This window comes from Ambystoma mexicanum, chromosome 10, assembly GCF_040938575.1.
Source record: "Ambystoma mexicanum isolate Mex_15411 chromosome 10, UKY_AmexF1_1, whole genome shotgun sequence".
In the NCBI taxonomy this organism is placed as follows: Eukaryota; Metazoa; Chordata; class Amphibia; order Caudata; family Ambystomatidae; genus Ambystoma; species Ambystoma mexicanum.
Window position 1 is genome coordinate 1,556,874,282 of NC_090932.1, and position 15,324 is coordinate 1,556,889,605.

Consider the following 15,324-nt stretch of genomic DNA (forward strand, 5'->3'; position numbering starts at 1 on the left):
GAATGCATCAACTCTCGCCAAGCCAGGTGGGGACATTTCTTCACTCAATATGATTTCACTCTTACATACTTACCTGGTTCTAAGAACATCCTTGCTGATGCCCTCTCAAGAAGACCTTACCTGGGCGTCACTCATTTAGAAGTCCCCAGTCTCATGTTTCCCGATATCCGAGTCATCTATACCATCGAGTCCTTTCTGGAAGAGGTCCACAAAGCTTCTTTCTCTTCAGAAATACCTGTGAAGTATTCCAAAGATCTGGTGATTAAGGATGGGTCACGTTTCCACAAGCAGAGCTTGTTCCTGCCAAACACCCAGACACGGCACACTGCTCTTCGATGGTGTCACGACGACCCTTTGGCAGGGCATCGGGGGGGTTAAGAGCACCTTGGATTTGGTGCGCCGTCGGTTCTGGTGGCCAGGACTGGCTAAGGAGGTGACTGAGTATGTTCAAGCATGTCCTGTTTGCTGCCGCTCCAAATACCGCACCCAAAAATCCATTGGATATTTGCAACAAGATGAGATACCTAAGAGGCCCTGGAGTGTTATATCAACCGACTTCATAGTAGACCTGCCTCCTTCAGAGGGATGCTCCTGCATTATGGTGACAGTGGACTGCTTTACCAAGATGGCTCATTTCTCACCGTTGGCGGGCTTACCCCCTGCGGCTGAAATGGTGACAGTCTTTGCACGAGACATCTTCCGTCTGCATGGAATCCCTGATAAAATCATCTCCGATCGGGGCACTCAATATTCCTCCCACTTTTGGAAAGAACTGTGCAAAAAATTATGCATCGAAAGGGCGATGTCATCGGGTTTCCACCCTCAGACTAATGGTCAGACGGAGAGGACAAATGCCTCTCTTGAACAATACCTCCGATGCTTCAGTAATTCTCAGCAAGACAACTGGGTTAGCCTGATACCAACGGCAGAGTTCGCCTATAACAATGCCACACACAGTGCCAACAAACTCAGTCCTTTTTTCTGTTCTTATGGCTATCATCCCAGCTCTATCCCTTTGCCTCTTTCTGCTCCCTCTCACATTCCTTCTGTTGACCAACTTTTGTCTACGGTAGCTGAGGCTCACAGAGTTGCTACAGAGGGTTTGCAAGCAAGTAGTCTTCACTACCGCACTCAGTGCAATCGCAAACGCCTTCCTTCCCCTGATTGGCAAAAGGGCACCAAGGTGTGGTTGGCTACCAAATTTCTACCCCGGTGGTTACGTCCATCTAAGCTCTCCCCTCGTTATCTAGGTCCTTTTGTCATCACCCACAAGATTAATCCTGTTGCCTTTCGCCTTCAATTGCCTCGCCACATGCGTCGGCTCCACCCGGTGTTCCATGCCTCACTCTTAAAGGAATATAGGGGGGACCCCTTTGACCGCCCTTTACTCCGCACCTCTGCTCCTGATATTACTCCTCTGGCGGAGTATGAGGTGAAGTCCATCCGCGACTCCTGTTATAGAAGGGGTCGGTTAGAATACCTGGTACACTGGAAGGGGTATCCTCACTCTGAAGATTCATAGGAGCCGGTTTCATTCATACATGCCCCGGTTTTGGTGAAAAAATGCCATCGCGCCTTTCCTGGCAAACCGGGTGGAGTGTCCATTGGAAGGGGGCATACTGTCACACCCCCGCCGAACCGCAGGCGTGATTGGCGGCTTTGGAAGGTCTGGCGCTGGCATCGCCATTAGAATGTTCCATTCTACCTCTTACTTCCTAGTTATCGCTCTAGTCTCTTGTCCTGTCTCATCCTCTATTTAATCCCGCCCCTGTTTCCGGTTCGGTGCGTTGCAACCTAGCTTCCTGTTGTTGCCGTGCTCCGCTTAGTTTCCTGCTTCCTGGTTACCCACTCTCTGACTTTTGGAGCTAGCGTCCCTGCTGAGTTCCGCTTTCAGAGATCTCCGTAGGCGGCTTTCGTTCCGCCTGTTTTTCCATTATTCTTTTTTTCCCCTCCACTGTTCCTCTCTCGTAGTTTTCTTTCCCTTTCCTTTCTGTGTCTATTTGCCCTTTTTGTTTTTTCTCCGGTAGCGGCTCCCCCCCTCGTATCGCTACCGGCTTCCTCCAGGATCTTACCTTTTTTTTTGGAGTTTCCTTCCGCTGCGGTTTGCGCTTCCGCTCCTCGGATCGCAATCGACATCTTCCTGGTTCTACCCTGTTCACTGGAGATTTCCTCGCTGCAGTTCTGGTTCCGCTTTGTCAGCTACCCTCTTCAGACTCTTAACCTGAGGCTTGATCCAACCTGTTCCACGCCTTTGCTCCTCGTGGTCCTGGAACATCTTACCTTGCCACACACCAGTGCTTCACTCCGAGAGAAGAGGTTTTTTTAATCTTTGGCTTTTTTCCTCTTCGTTTGGTTTCTGCGGAGGGGGGTCCCCAGCTTCCCTGTTTCTTCAGGGAATCAGGGTGGCTTCCTACCGCGGAAGACCGTTTCTCTTCACGAAAAAGAAGAGGATCGAAAGAAGACCCCATCAACACGGAAACTCTCCCGAAGAAACAGGTGAGGAGGAGGGGGAGGTGGAATTGGACATTACCGATACACAGTCGGCTACAGCTTAGTCTCACAGGGACTTCCAAGAGGAATTCTATGAAGTGGGTGGGACGTCCAGCGGTTGACCTCAGCCCTCCAAGAGGCCGGTGGTGCAGATACTTCCCCTGAACTGGATATTGTTCCTGCTCCTACCCCTGGTAAACCTCGGGCATCTTATCAGAGGCTGATGGCAAAGGTGGCTGATACCCTGGAGCTCTCAACTCTGTCCAGTCTGAAAATTCAATTTCAATTAATGGACATACCGGACAAGGAAACACTACTACCCTTCAGTGTGGCAGTAGAAGCTCCCGTACTAGAAGTATGGGAGACGTATGCCTTTTTGCATCAGCAGTTGACAAGGAGCTGGCCAGGTAGCATCCCCCAGCTTCATCTGACCCGGTCTTTTGGTCCACTAATTCCTCCCGCAGAGCTTGATGGTGCATGCTGCAACTGCCAATGTGAAGTCTTCCACGTCCCCCCTCTTCCACCTGACGGGGAAAGTAAGAGACTAGACGCTTGGGGGAAGAAGATGTTTGCCTCAGGCAGCCTCGCCCTTTATGCTGTAAATGTGTCTTTCTATCAAGAATCCCAAGACATCTCCTCCGTGTTACTTGACACGTAGTGAAGAATATTTTTCTTCCCACCAATGTGCCCCTCTGGATGTCTAATACACATACAGATGGACTAACTGGTTGGAAGATGGATCCCACGAAACACCAGGCTCTAAGGAGGAAAAAGGACCTGTTAATTACAATGTCAAATAACAGTGCAAAAAACCAAGGTATCTGAGCAATCCGAAATGATAGAACTCCGATGTCCCAAGAGCAGTTCTAACAAATCCAATGAAAGAAGCTTTCCCTCGGTGCTCGCGTTCGCATCCTCAATTAGAGTCTGGTAATAAGGAAATACCAGCTGATTCCTCGGTGCACGCGTCCTCAGATATGAAAGGAGAAAGTTTGTTAAACAGCTGATCCCTCAGAGCGCGCGATTGCGTCCTCAACGATGATGGTGAAAACAACAGCTAGCGACCCCGCCAAGTGAGTAAACTTCCTTGAGGCTGTAGAGGAGGGCGAGCAGGTAAGGAAAGCAAGTTAAGGGTTAAGCTAAGGCAGGTCGAAAAAACTTTCCAAGTCCCGGCATCCGTAAATCAATGAATAATCAAACACGAAATCCGACATGGGCAAAACAAAGACACAGAATCTTTGAACCAGGCAAGAAAAACGGCGATGTGAAGATTCCAGGACCAAAACACAGCGTACTGGAAAATGTTCAGAAGCGAGGTCTCCTTCCGAAATGGGGCTGATAAGGACCTGATCACATGACTCATCTGACCCGTCCCATATGTAACAGACGCCACTGTTTCCAGTGCAACCTCCATCTGTCCATCACACGCCCAACTTGGAAAGTTTTACTTAAAGGAGAAGTACTTTTAAGAGCGGCTTTGGGAGAGCGGCCTTTGTTTACTTTGTAACCTGGTCTCCAGGCACGAGTGAAACCCACATTTCCAGGTCCATAACCCCGAACCATGACACTTTCACCTTTGCAAAATTCTCTTTCGTCCTGTGGTCTGCTGTGGACGAATACAGTGAAGCAAATCCCTTAGGGGGGATATGAGGGACGGCGCCTTGTCTATGGTGACAGATGGCAGGGAAGCTTCCCACCTGATTCTGCAATCAGGATTGGACACAGCCATCTGTGTGGGCAGGTCTATGGACACGTGTGGTGCTTAGTCACCCCTCTAGGATGATGATGCCTGGCTTCACGCATGATGTCCAGGCTAATTTCTGGACATGCCCTTTGATGGCCAAACCCTTTTTGGGGCGAAGGCTGATGACACCCTGCAGAAATTCCAGGCATTAAAGGCCACAGCTAAGTCGTTGGATCTAGCTGTGCTACAGCCCTGTGTAACTTCAGCAAGAGGCTGGGGTTTTTGGCCCTCAGACTCCTACGCACTGCAGGGTCGGGCCATGCAGCCCTGGGAAGACTGCAAGGCAGGTGCTTCCAGAGGGGTAGAGGTGCCCCCAGAGGAGGAGCGGCTGCAGCCACTGTGCCCTCAGCACTTCAAGTGGCCAAACCTCTGTGAGGTTTTCTGCCCTAGTTTCCCTGTGGGGCTGAGCCTTTTCCTGTTCGGCAAGGAATGTGTCAAGACCACGTCCGATGCTTGGGCCCGATGGGTCGTTAAACAGGGTTACTGTCTCCCTTTCGTGCAGCCTCTTCGTGTCCACACCTCTTACGGCAGCACCTTGCCTCCGGATCCCATTCTCTTGGAGGTCGTCTGTCAGCTTCTCTTGACGAGCGCGAAAGAACAGGTACCGCACTCGGAACGAGGCTAGTGTTAGTTCGCACACCTATTTTCTGCTGCCGAACAAGGATGTGGGCTTGCGTCCCATTCCGGATCTGAGTCTGTGAATTTATTGCTGCGCAAGTACAGAGTCAAGATGCCAGATATCCTGCAAGCCCTCGATCTGCAGGATTGGTTGGTATCACTGGAACTTCAGGATGCCTACTTGTATGATCCGATTCATTGGAAACACATTCAGCCTTTCTTTAGCTCCCAGGGGTTTCACCATGCAGCTAGCAGTGTTGGTGGCTTGCCTGAGGAGGTAGGGCATTCATGTTTTTCCCTACATGGACAACTGGCTACATGGACGACTGGCTTGTCTGAGCCTGCTCCCCAGATCTAGTGTCTGAGCATCTTCTCTGCACATGCACTCTATTTCACATCTTGGGCTTTTCCCTGAACTTCAAAAAGTATCAGAGCAGTCTTCGACACTCGCGTGGCAATGCATTTCCACCCAAGGACTGTGAGAAACCAGAAGGTGTCTCACCCTCTAGTCCCCAAGGGTCTCTCTCTCAGGTTGCCAGGGCACAGCCATCGTGATTTGGATCCAGACCCTGGGGGTGGACCAGTGCAGGAGGATCGCCTTGGTGAGGGGTCTTGTGCGAGTGGGACACCTGATGGCAATACACAGTATCCACCTCCCTATAACACCTTTACCCCATCCTACCCAGTAGGATATTTAGGACCTGCACCCCACCTCCCCCTTTCCCTTCACAAACACTTTCGCACGGACAGCCCGCTCTTGGAGAAAACAGACTCACACCTGAACATTGTACCTGACATTGCCCACTACTATGGTCAAGCAGTTACTGGTAATCCCTCAAGACTTCCATTAAACTTCCCCACACTGATAAAAGGCGGAGCAGGAGAGCAAACTTAGAGTAAGGCAAAGCACACAAAGGAACAGTATTTTCTCAACGGCAGCTGAACGAGGGAAGAAAGACGGTTAACCAAGAAGGGTATGCAAGGAGGGAGAAACCCTTGACCTTTCCTTTGGGAAACCGTTACTTTCCAGCACCCTTCAGATTAGGAAGTGTAAGGCCAGGAAACCAGACTGAAAAATACTGTATTGTGTGTCGGAGATACCCGGGACCTCCTGCACAGCTGACCGAGTCGGGGAGGAACAGCAGCCGCTGTGGTACCGTCCTTGGCTCCAAGATCAAAGCAGCGACAGACAGATCAACACAGCCAGTGAGTTGGGGAGACCGATGCAAGCCCAGTCTATATTGAAGTCGAGGATGCAAGTGGCAACAGTGTATAAAGAGTGCAAGAACGAACATTGGTAACGCGTATGATGAAAGACGTGAGGAAAGCTTAATTGTTGATGGATGTTTGAACATTTATGTAGAAGGATACAATACCAGTAACAGAGTGGTCCTGCACCACAAGGGTGCTCAATCGAAGGTCTCTGTAAGGTATCCAGTCAAGAAGTGGCAGAAACGAAAGTAGAAGATTGGTAAGAACATTGTGTGAAGTGAATCAAAGTGGTCCTGCGACGGTTTAAGCATAACCCATCGCACATTCAAAAGTCTTCGATTTTTGATATAAAGAGGAAAATGTAGAAAGTGAGATTACATGGTCCGAGGGATCGAGGTAGACCCATGATGAACACTGGAAACGAGTACTTGTGAATGTGAAAATCCTGATAAGAAAGGAACTTTGGTGCTTGTTTATTACTACAGGCCCTATGCAGTAAGAGACTGATATTGGGAAAGAGGCTTTGGCAGAAGGCCCTGATACCTATGCTTTGTACTGTATCCTCATGGCAGAGAAGCCAGAGTGTTTGGAAAGCTCAAATATGCCATCTTGTCCATGCTGAAAACGTGGGAAAGGGAAGCCAACTGCTCAACTATCCTAACATATTATTTCTTGAACACTTTTCTTTGTGCATACATTATTGTCCCACACCCCTTGTATTTAGAAGTAAGGATTGGCAATAGGTGTATTAGTATAGGCCCTTTTATTTTGACAGACTCCACTAGGACTGCTTTGTTATTGTTTGATGGTCGTAGCTTGCTCCCATCCTTAGATTTAGGCTGAGATCGGCGTTCAACCAACCCATTGAAGTTCAATAAACACCCTTGAACTGTGATCACTTGTGACTGTCTTCACTGTTTGATACCATGCCTTCCTTACAGGACCAAGTGGCAAACATCTTTCGGGTGGTCTATTTCCTCCAAACCCAGGAACTAGTCCTGGTCTTTCTGCACTTTGTGGGCCTAATGGCCGCCTGCATCTTAGTAGTACCGGAGGCGAGGCTGCACATGAGATCGCTTCAGTGGCAAATGGTTGCAGTTTCACGGCCACATGTCAGACCTTTTACAGGTCTCGGACTGGGTGGTTCAGGATCTTTCATGGTGGGCTGTGCGAGACAACTTGCTGAAAGGCACGTTGTTTCGTCAACCTTGGCCCCAGTGACGGTGGTCACTGACACATCTTTGACTGGTAGGGGTGCTCACCTGTCAGATCTGACAGTGAGTGGACTGTGGTTTCTTGCAGAGTCTCAGGATCACATCAACTTGCTAGAGCTGAGGGAGATCAGGCTGGTCCTGGTCTTCTTCCTGCCTTCTGTGAAACGCAAGACTGTGCTAATCCTGACAAACAAAACAGTGGCCATTGTGAGGGGTCAGAAATGAGAGCCAGGCACAAGGTAGTCATGTTTTCAAACAAAGACATTTATTAAATAAAAATGGGTTGGGTGAATACCTTCTAGCCATATTCTAAAAAGGAATTTCCCTACCTAGAAATCAAAGCTAAGGATCTGTCTGTGTCAGGATGTCAGTAACTGCAAAACCATCCTTGTGTCCAAAACGTTCTATACTGACCCTTAGACTACAAACAAAACAACAAAGGGTGCAAGAAATGTCTTTGACTTGATGTTGGCAAAAGTGTTCAAAATCAAAAGTATAAGAATAACTTCAACGAAAAATTGTTCTTCAAGGTGAAAGGGTATCCAGTCAAAGGATCTAAAACAAAAGGATCGAATACAATAGGGTCGAGTCAAAAGGACCAAAAAAAGGTCGAATGGCTTTTTTTTAATGTATATATTTTTTGGGTTTCCGTATTGGAAAGAAAAGTGGTTTTTACACCAAAAAAAGAGGGTTTGGGGGGATCTCCCCCAAATAAATAAATAAACCTTTTTTTCCGGTCCTTTTGACTCGACCCTATTGCATTTTGATCCTTTGTATTTGATCCTTTGACCTATAACCAGGTGAAAGAACTTGGACCCAGAGGGTAGTTCCCTTCCCCTGGATTTGAAACGGACAGCAATGTCTCTTTTACTAACAGTTCCTTTTGTGTCTCTCCTGGATTCGCAATGTTCCTGTTAAGCAACAAGTTCAGCAACAGTCTTTCTTCAACACAAGTATATTCTTTTATTTAACCAACACTGTTCTTCTGTAGTTTTCCTTGTAGCTTTGCAACTCGCTTGGTGTACTCTCCTGTCAGGGCTTCTCTTGTGGTTTCGCTTGCCTGGTATAATCCCCTCCCAGGACTTCATGTGCAGTTCCTATTTCCTCTGTATCGCCAAAGCTGTATATACTTTGATGTTTTTGGTATATCTGTCTGTGGTAATATTTGTTCAAACGTTGCCCCACACTTGCATCTCATGCACTTGGATCTCTTTGGAACTTGACTCTGTACTTTGCGTTGTCTGCATTCAAACAAACTTCTTAGTAAGATTTGATTATGCACTTGGCCTTTTCTGCATTCAAATAAACCTTTCGTATTTTCGGTATCCGTAACCTCAAAATGTTCAAACTGATGTTGGCACAGCTCACAGAAAGCCCCGGGGTCCCCACTTGCTTTGGGTTGACTCACTGGTTTTCGCCAGAGTCTCTGGTCATGCTTGTGCTTCTGCAGCAGGGCTCTGCGTTTTGCTTCCCACTCTGGATGCTGCAGACTTCCTTCCGGCTTCCCTTGTGGCTCACAGATGCACGCCTGCTTCCCTGCAGGTCCCGGTCTGAAGACCGCTGCTTCGTCGAGCTGCCGAGCACCCAGGAACTCTCCTGCGGTTCACAGCGTCTCCACTGCACGTCCTGCTCTGGCTCTGCGTTCCTCCTCCTGCTTCTGCGGATGCCTCTGCTCCGTCACACTGGTACATGTCTCCCACACTCGAAACCCTTCTATCTGGAGCTGACGTCTTCTTCTGCCTCTCACAATAGGTTTGTTTCCATCAGCTTCAACAGGTCTCACCCCAGCTAGGTAAGACAACAAACTTCCCCTGCTCTCCCAACCAGTGAGTGATACAGCAGTCTCTTCCAGGCTGGGGCACTCACTTCCTGCCCTGGGATTCCCCTTCCTCCTGGAGGTGGTGGACTGGTTCCCTTGACACCTCCAGTGCTCTCTAGCTCCCCGCAAGCAGTTGAGAGGCAAGGGTTCCCCCTTTCTTCTTTTGGCACAGCAGTTGTCAGCCCTTCCTTCTCCAGCACAGGATTCCTGCAGCCAGGTCCTCCGTTGACCTCTCTCGTACTGCCTGAGTCTTTCCTCCTTTTTATATCAGCTTTGTCCAATAGGATTGGAGGAAGGACTAAACTGCTGAAAGTGAGAAGTGATCATTATTACTTCTCTCCTCTGCTTCGTTCCAGTGTTGTGGGGATTGTGGGAACAGTAGTTCCTTTTTGAGAATAATGTATACATGTTTGCCATATTTTATAATGTATTTATTTATTGGTTTATATTGCGCCAAAAGCCCGTGGGCATCAGGGCACAAAGACAAAGCGAACAAACATGTATCAAACAGGACAAGTACAGAAACTGCCTATGGACACCTGGAGTGACTAATGGAGCCGCACATTCATTTGAAAAGGTGTGTTTTCAGATTTTTTCTGAATGCTATGTAATTGGACACGAGCCCAAGTCATAGGGGAAGGTTGTTTCATTTTTGTGCTGCAATCACTGGAAACGCCCAAGCCATTAGATCACTTATGGGACAAACGGGTAATCTGACCCAAAGCCTCCGACCTAAGTGATCGCCTAGGTACATGCTGAGTGAGCCTTTCCTTCAGGTAGGCCGGGGCTTTCCCATACAGGCATCTATGGACTAAAGCCATGATTTTAAACTGGATCCTGTCTTCCACGGTCAGCCAGTGTAAGGCCTCTCTGTCAGCGGTGATGTGCTCTCTGCTTGATTTTCTTTTTACTATTCTAACTGCATTATATTGAATAACTTGGCATTTTGCTATGCATCCCTTGTTTGCGCCTAGCGGTAATGTGTTGCCATAGTCGAGCCGGGACAGTATGGTGGCCCTGGCAATAGTTGCACAGTTTTCTTCACTCAAGTATGGTTGGATGGCCTTGAGGAGTCGTAGGTAATGCAAGCAGTTTTTGTTTAAGTACGTAACCTGTGCTTGGCACCCATGGAAGCTTCCAAGAAAAGCCCCAGTGTTTTCACTTTCCCTGCCACCAGAATAGGGGGTGTCTTTAATGTTAAACGATTCGTATTCTAGGCCTAGCTTGGCCCGGGCCTGATGGGATCCAAAGATCATCATCTCTGTTTTACTTCCATCCAATTCTTTTACATCTAGGCTTCGATGATGGTATATAGTGCCGCCAGAGCTGTCCAATACTCTCTATGGGTGAAAGAGCGAAGATATCACAATGGGCCACTAGAGTGTCGCAAATGGGGCTTTCATCTTGTAAGGGGAAAAGAGGATACCGCTTCTCACCCGATGGAGTCAGGATGTCTCCCCGGAGGTCACCTCCCCCATGTGATCCTCCCTCATACAGCCATCCCCAGAGTCAAGATCAGGTAGTGGCTGCTGTCACCTGGCAACATGGGAAGAGGTCACCGCCGGAAAAACAGGAATGAGTCCATCGGATTCATCACACCATGCACTAGCTCAACTAACAAAGTAGTGTGAGGTCCTTGCCCCTGTGCAGAGAAGCAGTGTGACTGTGGTTCTGTGCTCTGCAGATCAGCATCTCTGACGGCAGCCCATCTGGCCCAAAGAGAGAATGTCACAGCGGATGCCTTGAGTGTGAACTGGAAGTGCAAGTTGTTCAGTTCCAGGGAATTGCCTCCTAAGGGAGCTCAGGGGAACACACTGGCGGTCAAGTGGACTTTCAAACTGCTTTATGCGGTCCTGACAATCCCTGTCATTCTGCTGGTTTTAATGAGGTTGTGCCTATTTGGAAACACACTTATCCTGGTCGCTCTGGACTTGTGCCAGAGAAAGTTGGGTCTGATATTGCTGGACATGTTTATCTGCTCTCCCTGGTGCTTTCCGAGGAGAGTTGGCTTGCTTTCCCAATCAGCGGGGCGGGTCCTCCACCTGAACCTCAGCAGCCTGAACCTTCATGCTTGGCTACTGAGAGGCTGAGATGAAAGGAGTGGGACTTCTCGGATGACAACCCTGCTGCGTTACTTTCAGCTCTCAGACCTGCCACAAAATCTATTTATCCTTGCAGATGGCATACATTTTCGGCTTGGTGCAGGGAGAGGTATCTGGACCTTTTATCCTGCCGTTTTCCCCTGTTTTAGATTTCTTGCTGTCCTTGGCCCAAGCAGACCTGCAGATTGGCATTGTTAAGGGAGAACTCGACTCTATTTTGATTTTCAATAGGTCCCTGGAACAAGGCTAATTTTTCACATTCCCCACTGTCATACAGTTATTGTGGGGTTTGTGTAACCAGTTTCCTCCATCCAGTTTGTTGTCCTGGAGTGGGATTTAAATTTGGTCTGGACATTCATTATGGGAGCTCTGTTTCAGCACCTCCATTCCCGTTTTGCTAGATTGCTCACGCTTAGGGTGATTTTCCTGGTTGCCATCACTTGCTCAAGATGGGTGAGTGAGCTCAATGCATTATCTGTTGACCCTCCCTACTTGGTTTTCTCCAAGGAGACAGTAACTTTGAGGGTGAGGCCCTCCTTTCACCCAAAAGTGGGCTCGGATTTCCATCTCTCTCAAAAGATCCTGTGTTTTTTCCTGCACCGCCTCCGTCTAAGGCAGCGGAGCGATTCCATAAACTGGACCCAGTGCGGGCCCTCACCTACTAGGTCTCTTGGATGAGAGATGCTAGGAAAGATGACCTGCTTTTCATTGGTTACGCTGGTAGGGCTGTGACTAAACAGACCATGCCAAGGTGGTTCATTCTCTGCATCTCGGAATGCTATGGCTTGAAATTATGTGCCTGAGGGCCCCAGAGCCTATTCTACCTTAAGAGTGGCAGTCACCTCTGCCCTGCATAAGGGAGTCCTTCTCCTGGACATCTGCCAGGCCGTTACGTGGGCCTCGCTGCACACGCTCGTCAAGCATTACTTCCGGGATTCCCAGTTAGTGCTGGATGCCTCTTTTGGAAGGGTGGTCCTCCAGAGTTTTCTGTTTTAGGTGATGTCCTTCCTCTCCTCCAGATCATGTTACTTCTGTGGAAGTATATAATAGATGAGGATTTCACGGTAGGAAGGAATCCATTAGAAGAAGAAATTACCTACCTCTCTGTAATGTTATTTCTGATGGATGTTCTCCCACAGATTCCTCATCGCCCTCTTAACCTGACCCACTTGTTGGACAGTATGTACACTTTTTGGTTCTGCGGTTGCTCAGCGTCATAGTTGTAGGGAAAAAGGGCAGAGCTGAGTTCAGGGGGTGCGGTGCCTCAATATATAGTGGTCCCCCATGTCATGTCAGGCGCGCAGAGGCGTCGGTCGGAGCTGGCGTTGAGTCATGCTGTGCCCCCTGGTGGTGGAAAGGTTTCCAAAGATCAGCTGTGCTTCATATACAATATCATAGACGAAGAATCCATAGGGGGAACATCCATCAGAAAGAACATTACCGAGAGGCAAGTAATTTGTTCTTATGAGTGATGACTATCAGGCATAGGTGACGGGCAAGAGGACACGTTTGATTCAGATGGTTTATTAATGAAATTAAAGAAACCCTCCTCTAATCCCTATCTCTATGATGTGTTCCCTATGCTTGAAAACAGTTGGTGGTCGTCAGGATGTCTCACAAATGAACTCTGTTCTACGTAAAAATCTGTGCTGGCCTACTATCTTCCCTACCACTATAAAAATACATAAATGAATGGAATCTAAGCTTCAGCTAAGTATATGGTTACCTCCCCTTTGTGGTGGCTGGTTTTCTGTCCCCCTCACCAAAGAGTTCTCACAGTCTCTTCTAGCCCTTGGTTTCGTAAAATGCTTCCAACAAAAATAAAATGTCTCAACTGTTCTTTTGATTCTGATAATGGTCTAGTGAAGTAGTCCGAAAAGTCTCTAGCTTATCCCTCCTCCAGGGATGTGTACTCTTGACCTGGACACATCATTATTCACAACAAAAACAAAGTTCACTCGTCTCTCCTGGGATGTTCTCAGTTTTAGCCTTGTGTAGGCCCCAAGCATGCTCCGCCTGTTGGATTTCTCCCACGTTCCATGGGGTAGTTGGTTTTTTAGTTCCAGGTGAGATACAGGCCTGCTCAGCCCTCCTGTAGCTACTGCTTTTCTCTCCTCCTGTAGTAGTCTTATTCTCAACTTGGTGTGGGTTAGGGCCCTGTTCAGCCCTGCATGGCTCTTTGCTTCTCTCACCCCCACCCCCTCTGGGGCCTTTGGGTTGTAAACCCTACCTGGGCTACGGGCTTACTCACACCTATTTGTTCTGCTGGTTGTCTCACCCTGTTGTGGGGTATTTGGGTTCTTAGCCCTGCATGGGCTTCGTGCTTCTTTAGTTGGGCTTGGTCTGCTGCATCTCATCACGCGGGAGGAATGGAAGACCTTCCGCCTGAAGATGTTGGAAGTGTTCGCCAGGGCTCTGGTGGCTCCAACCTTGGCGCCTGAGTGCAAGCGCGGCACTGTCTGCTTCGGCGCGGCAGGGTACCCTCTGTGCTCCACTTCTGCACGCCTAAGGGCTCGGCCCTGGACCAGATTGAGACAGATGTGTCTCAGCGCTGACAGGCCCTGCCCTTGGGCGCAGAGGCCACTGCACCGGCATCGTCCTCGTCGACGCCTCAACTGCGCGGAAATATGTTTGACTCCCTAGGGACGCCTTCATGTGAAGGATGTATGACATCTACAATGAAGCGTGCAACTGTGTCCCTTTTGGGCCTGAACCTATGGGTGATGAGGAATTTCCCGGAAGAGTTCTGCAGGGAAGATTAGGATGTGCTGGGCCTGGCAGTGGATCTGCAAGATGCCAATGGCATTGACACCTCCCTGTAGATGGAACCTTTGCCAGCTCCCGCCCAAGGAAAGCCTCACGCTGTCTTCAAGCGCATTAAGGTTAAGGGGGGGGGGGGCAATACTCTGTGGCTATCTGCTTTGTCCAGGTCCAAGGGTCAGTACGAGCTTTGTGACGTTCTGAATGATGCCCCCAAGAAGGAGACACCCCTGCCCTTCAATGTGACAGTAGAGATCCCTGTACTGGAGGTGTGGGAGAAACCTGCCTCTGTTCCGGCAGTGAACAGGGATCTAGTGAGGAAACACTGTCCCTCTCTGTCGGATCCGGCCTTTCTTTCTTCCCATGCTTTGCCTGAGAACTTGGTGGTGCAGGCCGCAACGGCTAGCCTGAAGACCTCCACCTTCTCCTCACTTCCACCGGACTGGGAAAGTAAGAGGTTAGACACATGGGGCAAGAAGGTGTTCGCGACGAGCAGCCTTTTAGCCTTTGGACTATGGTAGCCAATTCGTCTGAGTATGTCTCGGAGGGAGATATAAGGGACGATTTCCAGTCCTTGGTATTTGATGGCAAGGAGGTGGCACGTCCAATTCTACAGTTGGGACTGGAAACAGTCTGTGTGGACAGGGCCATGGCCACTAGCACTGTGGTCAGGCGCCACTAGTGGCTAAGGACGTCAGACATTGCCTTTGATGTCCAGTCCAGACTGTTGGATATGCTGTTTGATGGCCATAACCGTTTTGGAGCTAAGACTGATGACACCCCCCAGATGGTTCAGTCCTCCAAGGTGACTGCTAGGTCTTTTGGGCTATTAGTGCAAACGCCTTCCGCACAGATGCCATTTCGGGTCAGGGAATTTCATCCCTTTACCACCTTCGACCAGAGGGGCTGTGGCCATTCTGCCCCTTGAAGAGGACAAGGCAGACATATATACCGATAGGGAGAGGAAGAGGTTCTCAGCGAGAGGCCGTTGCAACGGCTGCTGTCCCCTCCGCAACCCAGGGTGCAAAACCTCAGTGACGGGCTTTGACATTCGTCACCAGGGTTGGGGGTGGGGGAGGGCTTTCTCTGTACAGCCCGGAATGGTCAAAGGCCACATCCAAAACTTGGGCCTTACAAGTTATTCTTCAGGGATATGGGCCCGGAGAATGTGGTATCCGGAGTTGCTGGATATATCCATCTGCCCTCCATGGCACCTTCCGAGGAGAGTCGACTTGCCCCTTTGTCTCCGGACCCCTTTCGACTGGAGGAGGTCCATCAGCTTCTTTCAAAAAGCACGATCGAGGTAGTTCCGCACTCAGAGCGAGGGAAGGGGTGGTATTCCACCTATTTTCTGTTCCCAAAGGA

The 15,324-nt window shown here is 49.2% G+C and overlaps 1 protein-coding gene across 8 annotated transcripts in view; it reads left to right on the forward strand.

Moving 5' to 3' along the window:
- Positions 1-15,324, forward strand: part of DEPDC5 (DEP domain containing 5, GATOR1 subcomplex subunit) — a 1,004,325-nt gene that overhangs the window by 781,560 nt on the left and 207,441 nt on the right. The gene's annotated exons all lie outside the window — the stretch shown is intronic.